The 6,000-nt window shown below is 49.0% G+C and overlaps 1 protein-coding gene across 2 annotated transcripts in view; it reads left to right on the top strand.

Annotated features, from left to right (window-relative positions):
• The first annotated feature begins 1,155 nt into the window (after positions 1 to 1,155).
• The window catches only part of ZBED1 (zinc finger BED-type containing 1), a 53,588-nt gene continuing 48,743 nt past the window's right edge, over positions 1,156 to 6,000 (top strand). The window contains exon 1 of one of the 2 annotated variants that reach the window (XM_058043633.1): positions 1,156 to 1,227. The gene's annotated coding sequence lies outside the window, so the exon portion shown is untranslated. The remainder of the gene's footprint in view (positions 1,228 to 6,000) is intronic. The other variant, XM_058043650.1, reaches the window with a different exon arrangement.

Below are 6,000 nucleotides of genomic sequence, written 5' to 3'. Positions count from 1 at the left end.
CCCGCCGCCGGCCCCCGCTCCAGGTCGGTCTCTGATGGGGAATATGGGGGATGAAGATGCTAAGTGCGGGCGGAGGGGATGGCCAGGGAAAGGGAATCCCGTTCCCTCGCACCCCGCTACAGTTGGAACCACAGCACACACCCGGGGCTCCCCCGCGACGCGGCGGCCGCGGGAGGCGGGGGGACCGCAGGAGGCGGCGGAGGAGGAGGAGGAGGAGGGAGGAGGGGGCGAGCGGCGGGGAGGGGAGGGAACACCTCGGCTGGGCGGAACACGCCGGCCGGCGCGGTCCCAGGCTGCCGCGGCCGGGCTGCCCGCGCTGCCCGCGGCTCCCTCTGCCCCCGCACGCTCCCTCTAGGGCCGGGGGCGGCGGCGCCCGCCGCGTCCCGCCCGCAACTTTCCCTCCCCCGTGGATGGCTCTCGTCGGAGACCTGCAGGGCGACCGGGCGCTTGACACCTGTCCCCCATGGGCCGCCCCCGCGCCTAAGTTTGCCGGCGCCCGGCCGCGCTCCGCCGCCGCCGCAGGGCGGGCTTGAAGGGGGCCGCGGTGCCCATGGCCGGGCGCCCCGCCGCGCCGAGCTGTCCGTGCGCGCCGCCCCGTCCCGCCCGCCCGGGAGCCGCCGCGCCCGCCCGAGCGCCGCAGCGGGGGCGCTGAGCGAGGCAGCCCCCGGCACTCCGCCACCGGCTCGGCGCCAGCCGCCGCTGCCCGCCGGGTCGCTGGCGGCGGCGGCGGCGGGGGTGGCGGCGGGGCCGCGGGATCCGTCCGCGCTCGCTGCCCCCGTGTAGTTCTCGAGTCGTCTGTCCTCGGCGGCGGTCCGCGGGTGACATGCAGTCCCTCATCTCTCCGGTGACCAAGGCTATCCTGGTGGCTTTGTTCATCTTCGCCATCCTGCTGATCCTCTACGTGATTCTGTGGTACATCTGCCGCGATGTGGATTGCGACCATGGGATCTGAGCGGCGCCGCGGGGCCAGGGCTTAGGAGCCGGGATTCACCCCGCGGGGCCGGGAGCGGCAGCGGGAGCCCCTCCGGGCGGCAGCCGCCGCCACCGCGGCCGAGCAGGGGAAGAGAAGGGGAAGGAAAGAAAAGAAGAAAAAAAGAAAAAAAAAAAAAAAAACCAAAAAAAAAAGAAAGCGAGCGAGGGACCGAGCCGAAAGAGCGAAAGAGCCCGGAGGACAACTGCGATCAAGAAACCAACCTGAGCTTGACCTTCAGAGACCAGGGTGACCCGGTGAGTCTCCGCTCTCCGCGGCGCGGGGGATGCGCGGGTGCGGCGGGGCTGCCTCCTTCTCTCCCTCCCGCTCCGCTCCCCTCCCCTCACACACACACACACACACACTCGCACACGCACGCACATGGATGTGGCACAGGCGCCCCGTACACACGCCGCTTGCACACACACCCGTGGATGTGCGTGCCTGAGCGCCCGCTGCACGCAGGCATGCTTGTCCCTTGGGGACAAGCAGGACCCGTCCTGCTGGCCGGGATAAATTGTGCCTGCCCCCGTGTCCGTGTCCCCCCGCTTTAAATTTTTCGAGGTGCCAACTCGCCAAAGGCAGCGCGCCCACGGGAGCGGCGGGGTGCGGGTGCCGGAGCGCGGCCGCCGCGCTGCCTTTGCGGCCCCACATTGGTATGCAGGCGGTGGCTGCGCCGCCAGGCAGACCTAAAAGGTGAGCCCAGGGGATGGGGAAAGTCAATGCCTCATCAGTCCAGGGGCAAATCGGGAAGTTACAGAAAATGAAGGGAGGATGTCAGGTACCCGGCTAGTGCCAGCAGGCAGACTTCGGGGAGGCGATGGGAAGCAGGATGAGTTTCTCCTTTCTAGGGCCAGGTTGATGGAAAGAAGTGGGGGAGATGATGGAAAAATGTGCATGGGAAGTTCTGGATGGGAGCGCTCCGTGTCTGGTCTCACTGACACTGCATTTCCTATGTGCTACTCTCTGTAAAAGGATTAACACTCAAAAAGGTTTACCACAAGCTGGGCAATTTCAGAAAATGTTGATCAAAAGTACACAATTGGTGAGCATGTACATGCTGACTTGTTGGGACACAAGAGGGGATGTATCCTGCCCAGCCGTTTTCCCACCTGAGAGAATTTGTTATTGGCGATTTCTGCTCTTACTGTTTGGTTGTATTGAATACCCTGTGCTGAAGCAGAGACAGCAACACATTGTGTTTGAAGTGGAAAAGACCTGCTGAAAGGAAAATGGTCCCAAACACTTGGGCTGTAACTGTTTCTGTCCTTGACAGGCATGCTGTCAGGGATAGGAGCAAACTCCAGCTGCGTGCGTTATCCCTGGTGTGCGTTATCCCTGGTGTGCGTTATCCCTGCCGGGATGTGTTCGGGTGCCGCAGGGTGTTGGGTGCGTGTACACCGTGGGGAGGAGGAGAAACATCAAATTCACGTTTCAAGCAGGGGAACAGGGACTCAGCCAACTGTAAAGTGTAATCGTGTGATCCGGGGTGATTGACATTGAGTATTGGTGACTGAAAGCTCACCTTTGCAGCGGGGGTCTGTACGTGGAGGAAACTGTCGGAAGGCGATTCTCTTGCCATTTTGGTTTGTGCTTCTGTTCAGACTGTATTTTGAAGGGCTTTTGACCTGACTAGTTGATCAAACATGACATTACAGTTAACACACGCTACTAATGTGATTATAACAGCAGTGACATCAATGTTTCCTTGCCCTGCAACTACAGTAGCAATGCATTTGTTTACTTCCCCCATGCACGCTCTGAAATGTCTGTTACTCAACAGCTCTGAGCAGCAAGGGAACAGGGAGGAGGAGGGGGAAACTTACAGACATTTAAAAATGGCTATAGCTCTGTTTCCCTTATCCATGTAATGATGTGGAAATAAAACAACCTCCAAGTCCTCATCTTTTTTTTTTTTTTTCTTCCTCCAGTCAGTACACTTTTTTTTTACCAAAGTGGCAAAAATCTCTTCACACTTTGACATGTCAGGTTGTGTCACATGTTCCCTTCCGAATTAACAGCAGTGCACACCTTCTGCCCCTCTCCCAGCTGGCAGGAGCTAGCGGGTGAGACAATTATAGAGGCTTTGCCATTTAGTGTTAATTATTTCACAGTAAACCAAACTGTTATTTATAGAACTGGATGAAGTGTGGCAAATTAATGTGGTTTTCAGAAATCTTTAAATATCAAGAGATATGTGCGCAGGTGATTAAATATCTGAAGCATTGATATGACCAAACAAATTTTGTACTACCTATCATAACTGACATTAATCAACTTAATAATTGTAGAAAACATGAAACAGTCCCTTCAGTTATTGTCTGATCATTAGCATTCCCAGCTGGCTCATTATTCTTTTAAGCATATTGTTTTTAGGAGAGAAGATGTAGAATTTTTTTTAATGCCTGATTTTATCCTAAATAAGGTGAATATAAATGTATTTATATATAAATATGCATATAAGGTTTGCATACAATCAAATGGGTATTTTTCAGCCTGACATAACTGAAAAATAAGCAGAGCAATGATTAGCAGTATTGAATTTGATTTGTACTTGTAGGCACAGATGTGTTGGCTTTAGTTCAATATTCTGTGTGTTCATTATCGTGTATTAGCAAATGTAAAACCCTAAAGATCTGAAACACACCTTTTCCTATTGCTGCAATGCCTCATAGAAGGGAATGATATCCTGGCCTTGCTCAGCTGTGTTTGGAATTTTGCAGTTGGTTTTGACTGAGTCAGAAATATATTGTCAGATTAGCATGTGAATTTGTAACAGCATGATGTTACCAAGTTGAGAGAGATATTAAAACAGTAAAAAGGGTAGAATTGATTATCGTGGAATACATAGAGACCTTATTTTTGTAATTGTTTACTTGTTTGCTCAGAAGTTTGGTGATGATTTTATTTCTCTTTCGGGTTTGTGCTCGTGCCTCAACTCAACAATTTTCACCATCTTGCTCTCTTTTAATGTATGAGAGCATTTCAAAGGTGAACTCTGAAATATCCCCTGTGACTGAGATGCAGTGCATCGGGTAGATATAGATCACCTGTAAGTGTTTCTTGCAGTTGTAACATAATGAGTAGCACTTTTGTTTAAAGCAAAGATAACTTGTTATTGTGTTTCTACTTAAGCCAAGAGAAATTTTTTACCCTATTGCAAAAATTAGTAATTTCATGGTCTGAAAGTATGTTTTTGGTCCATTTAATAGGCTGCTCAAAAACTGTGTTAAATGATATTTCAAATCTTTGCCTTTTTTTTGTGTGGAAAAAGACTGTGAAGTTACCACTGCTTCATCAGCAGAAGTGTAATGAATTTTATGGATTAATTCCTACTGCAGGGTAGCGTGCTTGTCATGGTCCTAGCAGTCTTGTCACATCAGACTTAAACATGCAGTATGTTTCTGGATAAGTCATTCTTTACTCAATTCCTAGTCAGGCAAATTCCCTGCAGATTTATTAAATATTTTCTGTACGTGGCATGTAACAAGAGTAACCAGGCAATAAAAAATCACAGATTTTCTCATTTTCCATTTTCTTCCCTATAAGATGGGTTAATAAGAATCAGTGTCTTCATGGTGTGCCCTCTGTGCATCTTACACCATTTCCCTAAAACAGGCTTAAAATGAGCATTGAAGATGATTCCAGCACAGGAGGGTCTCTGCAGAGATGAAAGGTTAGCCGAGGTCCAGGGATGGACAGTGCTGCATCCTCGACATGTCCTTGTGTCAAACGAGTGCTCAGCTAGACTTTCTCCCCTCCAGGTGAGTGTAAAGCAGGGAGCCTTTAAGCTGCTGTAAGGCAGAACACGTAGATCTGCCCTATGCAGCTCCAGCCCCATTTGTTGGAAGGCCCAGTCTAGGACAGATTTTCTCCTGTCTGTTCTATGCAAGGCAATGATTTGGTAGTTGTTCCTCGCAGTCTTAAAATCTGTGAGCCTTAGATTATTGGTAATGTGACAAGAACTTGGCCCAATTTGTTTTTAAACAGCTCATAGGTGGGATGGTTGCAATTAATTGTACAGCTGATGCCACCATTCTAAGACTTGAAAGTGGCAGGGCCCTTTAAATGACAAATTTGGGGGCAGTATTAGGGAATACAGTGTCACTGTAACAAGTGTATTAAACCTTTAGCATGAGCAGGCCATATCTTGCATCTTGCTTGGCTAGAATAACAGTCTTGCATTGCTGGTGTTCATACAAACTCTGTGTGAGGAGTTATTGAAAAGGTGGTCTAAGGGAGTAATGGAAAGCAGGCATGTTTGCTCCTCACCTAAAGATCCATCTCTGCTCTGGGTACATGAGCCTGGCTGCTCTCTCCCTGCTGCATGGCACGTCAGGGCTGCAGCTGGGCATTCAAACATACAGGAAAGTTCCACTGCTGTTTCTCAATGGATGACTTTTCCCCCAGTTTTTCTTTGATGCATGAGTGTTTTCTCCTTTCCTTCTAGGCATCAATCCTCAGAGCTGTGACTTTGTGCGTAATGCGGTTTGTAGACAAACTGCACGGATTGATTTTCCTGAAGTGGGCTGACCAAATGATGAGTGTATTGGAAAGCAGCACACACTTGCTTATTTGCTGTTCTACATTAAGCTAGTTTTTTTGTTGAAATATCCTAATATCTATTAAAATAACTTTAAAAAATTACTGGTTACTTTTAATATGCGTTGCTGGTATGGTATATGTAGTTGCATCTGCTCTTCTTAGAGGCATTCTGATAACTTTTAAAATTTTACCTAAGTGAGAAAATGTGAGTTTTAGCTTGGAGAGGGTCATAAAACTCTCTGCTGTTGAGAATTGCATTCTTATTTTGAATGTTTTGATATATTACTTTGGAATGCTAAAGATATTTACTGTTGTTTTTACAAGTCATTAAATGATATGTAAAGGATACCAATAAGATGACATTCAGACATTAAATATTTCATTGTAGAGAGTAGTTTGAATGTGGATTACAGTTGAGAAAAAATGTGGAAAAAATTGCTTGTGGCTGATGAAGAAAGACAAAGGTATGGGAAAAGAAAGAAGTG

This window comes from Melospiza georgiana, chromosome 2 (genome assembly GCF_028018845.1).
Source record: "Melospiza georgiana isolate bMelGeo1 chromosome 2, bMelGeo1.pri, whole genome shotgun sequence".
NCBI lineage: Eukaryota > Metazoa > Chordata > Aves > Passeriformes > Passerellidae > Melospiza > Melospiza georgiana.
This window is presented reverse-complemented; position numbering and strand designations above follow the sequence as displayed.